The sequence below is a fragment of the Myxocyprinus asiaticus genome, chromosome 45 (assembly GCF_019703515.2).
Source record: "Myxocyprinus asiaticus isolate MX2 ecotype Aquarium Trade chromosome 45, UBuf_Myxa_2, whole genome shotgun sequence".
Lineage (NCBI taxonomy): Eukaryota > Metazoa > Chordata > Actinopteri > Cypriniformes > Catostomidae > Myxocyprinus > Myxocyprinus asiaticus.
This window is the reverse complement of record NC_059388.1, coordinates 8,457,564-8,470,929: the sequence shown is the minus strand read 5'-3', so window position 1 is coordinate 8,470,929 and position 13,366 is coordinate 8,457,564. Positions and strand designations below refer to the sequence as shown.

The following is a 13,366-nucleotide window of genomic DNA, read 5'->3' as shown; positions in this document are numbered from 1 at the left end:
CAGACACAGATGCAGCAGACACAGATTTCCTCATGTGCTCTGTTGACGACCGTAAATACTGCTCTTCCTAAGGTAAGATTATGTTCAAAGTCAGAAATACAATACATAATTTCATAATAAAATGTTTTATGACTATCAACTTAAATGTTTATGTTCTATTATACAAGATAAGACTGTAAAATAGTGTGTCATGCATATGATTGACATGTAGTCAGAGCATGATCAGGCCATGGTGTGAGTGTGGGGAAAAAGCACAAATGTGAAACTAACAGAGAAGCTGAACGAAGAATGATACATGAGGTTCGACAACAAAGCAACAAGGGGAGAACGAATGGCAACAGACAAGCTTGCCCCTTTCAGAGATATATGGACCATGTTTGTAACCCAGCTCCCAAAATACTTAATTCCAGGCACAGACATGTGTGTGGATGAGCAGCTTGTTGGCTTCAGATGCAAGTGCAGTTTCCGACAGTACATCCCATCAAGCCTGACAAATATGGAATAAAGATCTGGTGGAACTGTGATGCAGAGACCAGCTACCCTCTCAAAGGTAAGGTATACCTTGGCAGGCAACCTGGTCAGCAATGAGAAGTAGGTCAAGGGGCCCGTGTAGTCAAAGAGCTTGTGGGGCGTTGGTGCAAAAGTAGCAGAAATGTCACAGCCGACAATTTCTTTACATCCATTCCTTTAGCTGAAGCCTTACTAGAAGATGGACTGACATATGTTGGCACTATCAAGTCAAACAAGCCACATATCCCAGAGGAGATGAAGGCTAACGATGACAGAGAGATAGAAAGTTGATGGTTTTGCTTTCATGGGCAGCTTACCATGGTGTCATATATACCTGCAAAAGGAAAAGCGGTATTGGCGCTGTCCTCCATGCACCATGACACGAAGGTTGAAGGCGAGAAGCAGAAACCAGAGATCATACTACACTACAATGCAACCAAAAGTGGTGTGGATAATCTGGATCATCTAGCCAAAATGTTCACAACCAGAAGAAAAATAAACAGATGGCCGATGGTGCCGTTTATGAACATGGTGGATGTTGTTGCCATCTCTGCCTTCATCATCAGGATGGGGAACTTTCCAGATTGGAAGTTTTCAGAACGTGGCCAACGTCGCCAGATCTACCTGAGACAGCTGGGGCATGCCCTGGTCATGCCACACATGAAGAGGAGAGCTGATACTGCCATGCTCCAAGCCCCATTCCGAGCAGCAATGACCATCACGGGAGTGAGGAAAACTCCACCTGCTGCTGTGGACGTCCAACGATCGGCTGGATAATCTACTCAGAAAAGGTGTAGCCTTTGCTCCTGAAACACAGGCAGGAAGATAGCAAATGTTTGCTCCTCCTGTCACATGTCAGTATGCCCTGAGCATAGCATGAGCCAAAGCATGTGCTATAACTGCCTGTAGCCTGTGGTGTTCATAGTTCAATGTAAAACACCGTTCATTTTACAATATGTACAAATTGAAAAATCTAAATTTGAATTACATGTATTCAACCTTTATTTTGAACAGGGGGGTCATACTGAGACCATGGTCTCTATCTACTTTTGTATTGAAAGACAAATAAAAAAAACTAAAAAAAACCTGTTGAAGTTTGAATGACTGTGGGCTTATTTCAGTTATTTTATATTGAGGTCAAAATGACCTTAACTCGCTAGAGTGTGGAACTGAGAAAAATGACTTTAGAAGTTTTTTAGTTGTCCAGCCAAATATATTATAGGTAGGACACTGAAAATCTGGCAATTAGATGTTTTAGTAATGAAATTTATCTACATAAAAAAAATCTTGAGCTCAAACTTAACTTTTGAAGTTACTGTACTCTGCTTTTGTATTGTCTGCAAAAAGTGAGAATTCACACCAAGGCAAAAGGCAGTAACTTCCACATTATCAATATTTTGTTGCTGATCACCATTTACAAAATCATTATAGTAACACCTGTATAAAATCTAGTGATCATGGCATTTATTTTGGATGATTTACAATTACTTATAGCCATGCACTTATTGCTATCCTGTGCTTTGGTTGTATTCTGATGGCATTTTTAATACATTAGACATGACACATACCTCCATAGCGGTAAAGGATATCTTCAATTGGTGTGCAGCAAAACTAACAGGTTGACTGCAGATAGGTGACACTTAATTATATGAATAAATACAAGATAAGCATATTTCTAATGAGTAAACATAATTTAATTAATAATGGAATGCAAAGATATAACAAGTCATGTACAAATTTAAAATGCATGGATTGGAATAAGAGATAATAAATACAGCCACAGGCCTACAAGTTAGTGCCACAGCTGGTTAATCAAGAGTTAAATTTAGCTACCATGCTCCAATGCACAGGTCTCTGACTGGTGGACTGGATTGGCCAATCTCAAAGGCTATAATATAGAGTATGTGACAATATTTATTGTTTTTCTGAATCTGACCGTAACTGACATCCAGACAAAAAGTTATACATGTGGTTGGATACCGTTTTGAAACCAATTTATTTATTGCAGTGTTCGCTAACATAAAAGGATACAAGACATAAGTTAGCCTAAGTGCTTTTACATCGAATTGAATGAAAGTAGTCTAGCCTAAAAGATCGACTTGTGGATTGATGTGAACGCCAGCAAGTAGGAATAATGCTCAGAAATCAGAATGCTTGTGGATTGTTGTGGATTAAACATCTGCGATTACATTCATTGCCATGGATTTTATCGGGTTACTAGAAAAGGTAGGACAGATTTAATTGCGAACTGTTACTACTGATTTTATGTGTGATTATGCTACGCTGTAATTGCATTCGAGTCCACGCTCGTGCAACTAGTGGGCAGCCCCAGACTCACTGACACAGATGTTGACAGCAGTCACTGATAGGCTGGCACTGACTGAATAATCTGCATTATGAAAAAAATAAAATAAAATAAAATAAAAACTTTGAGAATATTTACGATTACTTATTGCTGGCAAGTTATACAGTCTTTGCTTGTTTACAGTGCTTTGTTATATGGAGCAGTTTGGTAGCCTATTCATTGGATAGCCGAGTAGCCTATTTATGCTATAGGCTGCTAGCTAGCTAAATGAAGTAGATTGCAATCTATCTATCTAGTTAGTTTGTCTAATGCATCTTTTGTGTTACACGCTTTCTTACATTGACCTTTATGTCGGCATTTCAAAGACATCTCAACCATCATTTTCCCTTAAACGCTATAGAAAAACACTCAACAATATTGGTTTACAACACTTTTATTCAGGTATCGTGTGTGTCAGATTGCTTCAATGACAGATGTATGACAGTACACAGGCTACACCATAATTGAAACGTGGTAAACTTTCATGTAAAAACAAAGGCAGAGTACAGTAACTCCATGCTGGCACAGTAACTTCATTTTGACGCACGGCTAAACAAAGGCAGAGTACCCTAACTCAATTTGAGCGTTCCAAAACAAAGTCAAAGTGCGGTAATTGGAGTTACGGAGTTCTGCCTTGGTTTCTCTTGGGCGTTTGGAAGTTACTGTTAAGACAACCCATTATTTTCTCGATAAAACAATGGAATTGACTCAAGATACTTATCCACATGATAAAGGAGGTCTTGAAAGTCTCAAAAATATCAATAACTAATTTTCGACCAAAAACGAAGTTACGGCCTTTTGCCTTTGCACGGCAGTATAGTAGTGTATTATATTGTGGTGTAGTAATATATCATAATGTATATTGTAGTATAGAACAGTTTTGTGTAGTATAGTATGGTATAGTATAGATTAATATAATGTAGTATAGTATAGTATTGTAGTATATTGTGTTTTAGTATAGCATAGTGAAGTATAGTACAGTTTTTATAGTGCAGTAGTATCGTATGGAACAGTGTAGTGTAGTATAGTATGGTTTAGTGAAGTGTAGTATAGTTTAATATGATGTAGTATAGTCATATCATAATGTATACTGTAGTATAGAACAGTGTTGTGTAATGTAGTATAGTATGGTATAGTGTAGTATAGTACAGTATAGTATAGTTTAGTACAGTGTACTATAGTATAGTAGTGTAGTATCATGTAGTGTGGAAGAGTATAGTGTAGTGCAGTTTCATATAGTATAGTAGTATAGTATACTGAAGTATGTTAATATGCTTTTCTGATTATAGCCAGATATGTTTTTGCTGTCTCTACTTTTTCTGCAATTCTAGACACACTGATACAAACCTGAGAATTCAGCTATAATACAGATCTTATATCATCTACATGTCTAATCTAAATAAAGTATGTACAACATCATCCTTTCAAAGTCTATTCCTTCTCTTCCTCTGTCAGGATCCATTCAGGCAAAACACAAATAAAAAAAAGAGCATACAAAAATGAGGAAAAGCGCAAAACGACAGTATGCAAACACCAGCATAAGGATGAAATAACTATGAGGGGATTATTTCATAAAAGACGATATTTCCTTTATTCTGAAATCCATTTAATACTGTCAAATAAGCCCAAAGCCATACGCCCACGTGCACGTTGTATTAAATAAGAGCGATTTGGTGAGGATCTATTCCACCTAACCAGGCCGAAATAAAGTGCTGCCTCTGTTCACAGTCAAAGCTTCATAAAGCCGCCCGTCCGGGGACGACAGGAATAACGCAGGGATTGGAGAGGCTTTGAATGTAATTATGAAACGTGTGTCCTTATCTTTTTCAAAACACAATCTTGATCAGTGTGAACCTTGTGGTCACCCCTCCTCTCCTCTTTCAGGTATGTTTAATGGAAAAAATGGCATCCATGGCTGCCATTGCTTTATGGATCATTTAGAAATGCAAATGGCCTGTAATTTAGACACCATGCACATTACTGCAAAAGTCATTACAAAAACACTTAGCAAAAGTAAAAGAAATAATATTTTACCAAGTTGTAAATGTAACATTATAATGTTTGAGGTGCTGCGTGCACTGTTGTTGGTTACATTCATCACACTAAGCTAACAGGTCTGTTACAGTGTCTGCAAAGCACAGAATAAAAGTGAGACAAAGATAGACAAATTAACTGTCTGAAAGGTTGGACTTAAATTTGAAAAAGTGGAGTTAGAGGGTATATCTCTTTTATTGGTTTTGTCTTTCTTTAGCACCCTGTTTCAGTGTTGCTATCAATCACAGCTGACTAAAGCTCTGTTCCAAAACCTAGTGAGCTGCCGTGCTGTCTAACGCCTACATAGGCAGTAGCGTTCTAAGACAGGGTCCTAACAAAAATTTTAAACACTCTACATAGACAGCAACTCACACACCAAGATGCACCACACAAATACCACTCGTTGTGTGAAGTGCATGAGCGACTTGACTCACAACTGACTCCAATAGAGCTTGATGTTAGCATGCTGCTAAGCTAACAATGCAAAACTGAAACAAGCATAACAATACATAATGGAGAAACAACAGGATATTTTGTTGGTGGATTGGTTTTTCTTTTCAATGTGCTGAGTTGCCATGTCAGCAGTGAATAGCAAATATTTTGATTGGCTGTGATTGTGTGGTGTCACAGAGCATTTTTTCAATTTCCAGTGTGGACACATGGGTCATTGACAATTAAGGTTGTCCAAAGTGTTAAAATTAGCCTTAGAAAAAATCTAGAGTTCTGGCAATCTAGCCTCAAACTTACCACTCTTTATTTGTACATGCAAATGAGCTTGTGATTTTCCGCAAATGTTCGCCAGAAGTTTGCAGCTGTTCACCGGCAGTGGTGAACCTGCAGCAAACCTTTGGCAACAATGGACAATTTTCCGCAAAGCTCATTTGCATGTGAAAATAATCAGTGGCGAATCTGCGACAAGTTTGCAGCAAATTTGCCATGAGCTCTCGGTTTTTGTAAGGGTAGAAATCTTCTAAAAATCTAGTTTAATGGGGACATATTATGCAAAATCCACTTTTTAAACATAATTATGTGTCCGCAGTGTGTGTAGACAACCACAAAATATGGTAAAAGACCATCCCCCTCATTTCTTTCCTTTCCCCATCAATAAAAAACAATGTCTCCGAATGAGCCATTCAGGTTTGCAGCCCCTTATGGCGTCAAAAGGGGAAAGGTACCGCCCACAGCTGGCGAAGAGATCCACCCTAATAGTTTAGATCTGCCCTCATTAAAACCTGAGTGAGCAGCACACAGTCCGCCATATTTATCTCCTTGCTAGAGCCGCTTGTGCTAACTCTGACTGCTTCATCAAAGATGGTCAACACAAGGCTGGATTTGCTTCAAATCTAAGGATCAAGGATGGATCGATACCAACTCTCCATGACCCAAATTCAGATTTGCAAGTCGCAAGTTTCACACTTTATACTTTTTTATGTTTGGAATTTGGCTTTCTGAAATTACTTGTTTGCACGTTGCGCAAAATCCGCTTGTTGTGTAAACATTGTGCTTTGTGTAACGTAGCAACTAGTCCAACTACCTTATTCCATAACAATGAAGCTGTAGTTGTCACATCCTCCTGATCTATTCACACAAGATCTCCTTCACCTGAGTATTAACCCATAACTGGACTACATTTCCCAGCACACCCTTTTCCCGCCATTGACTCTCACACCCGATTGCCATTCATTCATCAACTCCCTGTGTATATAATCCCCGCTCAAACTTCACTTCACTGTGTAGTCTTGCCAGTTCACCCGTTGTCTTGCATTTCTGAGCGTTATCTTTATCTACTGCCTGCATTGATTATTGCCTGTCCCTTGGATTACCCCTTTGATTACAATCTTTGATTTGTTATTTTGTTTGGATTGCTTACCTGGTTTTGACCTCTGCCTGTTTAACTACGATTGCTATTAAACTCTGCACATGGATCTTCACTCTGTGTCTGCCTCTGACTCGTCACAGAAGACTTCACCTATGTCAGATCCAGTGGAGTTTTCTTCTCTTCAAGATGCTTTCACGTTTCAAGCTGAACAACTGGCAGCTCACCACCGTCAACTGCGACAGCTTTCCTCTGCCATGGAAGAGGTGTTAAGTTATTTACGCACCGCTTCCACAGCCAGGTCTCCTGCACCAGCCGCAAATCCAGCCCTCACACCATCGTTAACCACTCCCTCGGAAGCCTCTTCGCCTCGGCCGAATCTCCAAGCCCCGCATCTCGCTCTCCCAGAGAGATTCAATGGCACGCCAGGTCAGTGTGATGGTTTTTTGTTACAATGTAACATTTATATCGCTCAGGCTTCCTCCTGCTTCCCCACTGAGGAATCCAAGGTGGCTTTTATCACCTCCTTGCTTTTTTTTTATCACCTCCTTTTTTTTTTTTTTTTTGTTTAATTAATTATTTATTTATTTTATTTTTTTGGACTCAAGATGGCGCCGAGTATGGCTGCTGTGTTGGGAGCTCCGACACAACATAGCAATGTTTTGTTTGTTTTGTTCACAATTCTTATGTTTTTTGTCTTGGATGTTGTCTGCCTTATTGTCTAGGACAGACAAACACTTTTGGACATTGGTTCAGCGATCTCGCACCGAAAACCGGACTTCACATTCCGCAATGCCGACCCGCTGTTTACAAACACGCAAGCGTAGCCCTTTGTCTGGGCAGCACGGCCGCGGAAACGCAGGAGGAAAAGGGGAAACAGAGCCGGCGTTCTCATCAGAGTAAGACGCCGCGCAAATCGACCCCCGCTACCCACTATTCTACTGGCAAATGTTCAGTCTCTGGATAACAAGCTCTGCTAGCTGAAAGCGCGGATCTCCTTCCAACGAGAGACGAGGGACTGCTGCATTATCTGCCTAACAGAAACTTGGATGTCTGCGGAGATTCCAGACTCAGCCATTGAACCCGCGGGGTTCTCCGTGCACCGAGCGGACAGAGCGAAAGACCTCTCAGGTAAAACTAGAGGAGGTGGTGTATGTTTTATGATCAACAAATCCTGGTGTGATCAGAGGAACGTACATTCCATCAAGTCTTTCTGTTCTCCTGATCTGGAATTTCTTATGCTTCTGTGTCGACCATTCTGGCTATCGAGGGAATTCACAGCGGTCATTATCACAGCTGTGTACATTCCCCCACAAGCCGACACAGACCGGGCACTCAAGGAACTGTATGGGATTATAAGTGAGCAGGAAACCGCGCACCCTGAGGCCACGTTCATTGTGACTGGGGACTTTAATAAAGCCAGTTTAAAATCAGTCGCACCAAAATATCACCAGCACATTAGTTTCAACACACGAGGGGACCGGGTTTTGGATCATTGCTACTCTCCGTTCCGGGATGGCTACAAATCCCTCCCCCGCCCACCATTTGGCAAATCGGACCACTCTTCCATTCTGCTTCTGCCCGCTTACAGGCAGAAATTGAAACAGGAAGCACCTACCTTCAGAACGATTCAGTGCTGGTCGGACCAATCAGATTCTACGCTACAAGACTGTTTTGATCACACGGACTGGGAGATGACACCGCCCTCGCGGAGAGAGCTCTCGCGGCTGAAGCTACAGAGGTTAGTTCACTCTCCGTCTCTGTAGCGGATGTAACGCGATCCTTCCGACGGGTGAACATCCGCAAAGCCGCGGGCCCAGACGGCATTCTGGTCCGCGTCATCAGAGCGTGCGCGAACCAGCTGGCTGGTGTTTTTACGGACATTTTCAACCTTTCCCTCTCTTTGTCTGTAGTCCCCACATGCTTTAAAACATCCACCATTGTGCCTGTACCAAAACAATCAAAAATAACTTGTTTAAATGACTGGCGTCCTGTTGCTCTGACCCCCATCATCAGCAAATGTTTTGAGAGACTAATCAGAGATTACATCTGCTCTGTATTTCCACTCAATCTTGACCCGCTGCAGTTTGCTTACCGCAACAACCGCTCCACTGATGATGCCATTGCATCTACAATACACACTGCTCTCTCCCACCTGGAAAAAAAAGAACACTTATGTGAGAATGCTGTTTGTAGACTACAGCTCAGCATTCAACACCATAGTGCACTCCAAGCTAGATGAGAAACTCCGGGCTCTGGGCTTAAACAGCTTGCTGTGCAGCTGGATCCTGGACTTCCTGTCAAGCAGACGCCAGGTGGTTAGAATAGGCAGCAACATCTCCTCATCACTAACCCTCAACACTGGAGCCCCGCAGGGCTGTGTTCTCAGCCCACTACTGTATTACTTGTACACACATGACTGTGTGGCAACACATAGCTCCAATGCCATCATTAAGTTTGCTGATGACACGACGGTGGTAGGTCTGATCACTGACAATGATGAAACAGCCTACAGAGAGGAGGTGCACACTCTGACACACTGGTGTCAGGAGCACAACCTCTCCCTCAACGTCAGTAAGACAAAGGAGCTTGTGGTGGACTTCAGAAGAAAAGACAGAGAACACAGTCCCATCACCATCAATGGAGCACCAGTGGAGAGAGTCAGCAGCTTCAAGTTCCTGGGTGTCCACATCACTGAGGAACTCACATGGTCTGTCCATGTGAAATTAAATATACTGGTTAGAGAGACAGAAGGTGTGGAGATAGTGACCTACTTCTTGGTTGATGCGTTCAGTCTGGCCATTCGACTGAGTATGATAACCGGAAGTCAGGCAAACCGTACAGCTAAAATACTTGGTGGAAGATGGTCTCAGCCATCTCTAGAGCAGAAGGCAGTTTCTTGGGAGGGATGAGATGGCAGGCTTTGGAGAACCCCAATATTTATCTATATAAGTGCAATTTTAAAGACATATGTTCATATTAATATTTCTACAACATAACCACTAGGGGGCGCTTATTTGCATTGCAGATGTTTTAAGGCCTTATTTTGTTATATTACATAAAATTGCAGAAGTGATTGTTATCTATGAAAAGTGCACATTCTAAGCTTTCAATCGATACCCCATATGCCTGAGTTGTGTACAATATAGGGGACATTTTTCGTGATGTAGCGCCCCCTTTAGAACCACTGGCGGGTCCACGGAGTTGAGCAGATTAATAGATCCAGATAAAAAAAAAGAAATGTGGCCCACATATCTCGTTATTGGCCCACATACAATAGCCCTTACACCAGCATCATGCCTGTTTAGGACAAGGAGTGAACTATTTGTGTCAGTACTTTTCGGTACTGAATTAAATCTAAGTATTATCTAAAACAGACTTATCTGTTAGTTGAAAAAAAATATTTAGTTATTTTTCCACTGAGCTGGTCACAATTAAGTTTGGGAATCCCTATTTCACAAGAATACGTACAACGTTTCCTTGGAATCTGGTCAAAAGTTGTTATCTTAGAAGCCAGCACAACGTGGATCAGCCTTCAATTTAGAGGCATGCCTATAAAGCCTTAAAATGCTGTCTGGGTAGGCAGCTCATTAGGTTTTTGAACAGAGCTTAAATGTACGTACATATTGGATATGTTTGGCAGTGACACAAAAACATTTTTCTGTTATGAAACAGGCTGATAACTTGCAAACTCATCTAATTATATCCCGGAATAGACTAAATTAATAAAGCTATAATCCACTTGTTATTACACTATGTTTGTACACTTAAAATCCCAATAAGTAATAATGCCAAAACTTTAATTTTACTGCGATAATCACATCAAAACTACTCCACAGAAACATCAAACAAACCCAGATGTAACTTGACGCAACTGCTGTAATACTGAGCTGGTTAAGTCAGGCTTTGCAGTGCAGAGATTAGTCAATATCTCTGTCTCTATCTAAATAATGTCAAACACTGGGATATTGTGATCTGTATTTATACTTATTCATATTGTAAGTTTTATTACCTTTATCATTTAACATCTGAGCCTTTTTTAATTTAAATGGAGAACAAATACTTACAATGAAAAAAGAAAAATGCTTGCAATACCTCCTGGACCGAGGCAAGCTTAAAACATAACATTTTGTATGCTAACATAACACTTAACCAATCATTCCTCTCCCGAAAATAGTCTTCCTTCAGCTCATTCATTCAGTTAATCAGAGTTATTGATTTCTAGTAGGTTGAATTAGACCACTGATGTTCTTGTTGTGTTGAGCCAATTGTTGGAAAATTAGAGGTTATGAAACATATGGAGAAAATAATCAATAACTGAGCAAGCCAGAGAGAGAAGGGGATAGAAAAAGGGAGAATTAATTGTATTTTTATTACCATTATAGCAAACTAATGAAGGATATGTAAATTGCACAAGGCTTATATAAACCAAGCACGAACAAACAACAGGATAAGATACGGATCATTATTTTGAGTATCACACTAGACTTTCATTAAATCTAGTGCAATCGTCATTGTAGAAAAACAGAAATGATGTTATTATGAAATTGTATTAATGATACACTTCTCATGACGTCACTTCTATAGCCACACAGTGAGAGAAAAACTTTTGCTTTGACTTAGCGGAAATTACTCAAATAATCCTTTCAAATAATTCACCGCTACCCAAAGAAAAAGCTATTAATAAACAGAAAAATGTAATATTGAAGGACAAAAACTTCACTCAAAAGCTGTTTCAAAACCTAGTAAGCACCTTGCTGCCTCATCAAAACGGAACCATATATCTCAGGGATCTAGAAAGCTCTACATAGGCATCAACTCCATGCACTTCATAGATTTAAAGTGAGTTTGATGTTAGCATGTTGCCAAGCTAACAAGGCAAAAGTTGAATAAACACATAAAAATAATCAATCATATACGCCTCTCATTCACACTGAAATTGAATTTTCCTCCTCCAAAAATGAAGACTTTCCATAATCACAACTTTGGAAAACAATGATGTTAGGAAAGTTTCAAAAATGATGTTTCAAGTGGATTGCTGCCTATCAGTCGAGAATGTCTAAAAACACTGATAAAAGAAAAAAAGCTAATTATCAACGCAAATGTTTTGAGGCCTTATTTTGTTATTTTACGTAACATAAATGCAGAAATGATCTGCATTTATTTCAGGTTATCTCTGAAAAGTTCAGATTCTAAGCTTTCCAATGATACCTCATATGCCTGATTTATGTATACAGAGACCAGTGACGTAGCCACGACTTTAACGTTTTGGGGGGCACCAAAAAATTTTTATATATATATATTTGGGCGAAAACTGGGCCCATCCATTTTTGTTGAGGACCACCCAAAAGTTATTTCCTAGCTACACCCTTGACGGAGACTTTAACGTTTTAAGCGTAAACTTTTATTGCGATATAGCGCCCCGCCTTTGGACCCGCCAGCGGGTCCATAAGGCAAGTCAGTCCACTCTACGGCCATCTTGGGAATGCTTTCGAGCAACCATTTGCTGATACAAGCAGAGCAAATGTACAGCTCCGATCTACTTGAAGGGGAATAGACCGAAATATCCAAAACGATTAGTCAAGATTATGATCAAATAACATATTTCAAATCAGCAATAAAATCAGACAACAATGGTATTAAAATGTGATACTTTAGCTCAAATCACTAAAACATGCCATTTTTCAGGCAGGTCCAGCTAATGTGCATGCACACTCTCGGCTCTCTATCAAAAACAACCTGATCTCATTGTGAAAACTTGACTCTATAAACATTTTTGCAAAACTTGTTAAACATGTCTCCAGGTACAATTCCCTGCAGTTTCCAGGAGAAATTAACACTAGAGACGCTACAACTGTGCCTTTTATTCACTTTCACTCAAATAATGACTTTAATGGCTGATTCTGACTATATAAAAACATATATTTCTATTACTCAGACCCTGCTTTTTTTATGATATCAACACACTTTTTCTCAAATGCGTCTGTCAAAAAATATTACATTTTAATGCTTCTATTACAGACTCACCTACATATTATACACTTATTCCAACCTAGATATCTTGCGCAGTAGCTCACTAGAGTTGGAGAACCGCGGTTCAAATCCAGCCGTGAACTCAAGCTTGCACATGACATTACGGAGACACAGAAACAGCTCGAAATTATGTGATTGCTTCAAAAACTGTGCTTTTTCATTTCGCTTCTGCATTTTAAAACAGTAATGGTTACATTTAGGCGTTGATTTGGTAAGGATGTCTTTTTTTATACATCTCATTATATTTTAAAACTTGATTGGTTAGGTTCAGGCAAAGATTTAGGTTAGGGAGGTAACCTAAATTCACCTTAACAGCGTCTGAATACGACAGCTGGACATTTCACTAGAAACCTGCAGCCAAATGTGATGTACAGCACGTACATTTTGAATTGCAAAAATGTTGTCATGTTCACGTGAATTTCATGAGACCAGGCTGGTTGGCTCTTTTAACTGTAAGGCGGGACTTCCATTCATAGATCTGCCATATTCAGCGTTACAATTTTGGCTATTGATAGCCTAAGTATACGATTGACCTGCCTCATCCTATAATATCTCTGGTAAAACTCACCACCACGTTGCCCATATGGTTGCCAGGCATTGCTATGTAGTTGCTTGGGCATTCTGGTGGT

The 13,366-nt window shown here is 40.0% G+C and overlaps 1 long non-coding RNA gene across 1 annotated transcript in view; it reads left to right on the top strand.

Moving 5' to 3' along the window:
• Positions 1-13,366, top strand: part of LOC127435443 (uncharacterized) — a 78,906-nt gene continuing 65,540 nt past the window's right edge. The window contains exons 1-2 of the long non-coding RNA XR_007896205.1: positions 1-72; positions 411-550. This is a non-coding gene — a long non-coding RNA (uncharacterized LOC127435443). The remainder of the gene's footprint in view (positions 73-410; positions 551-13,366) is intronic.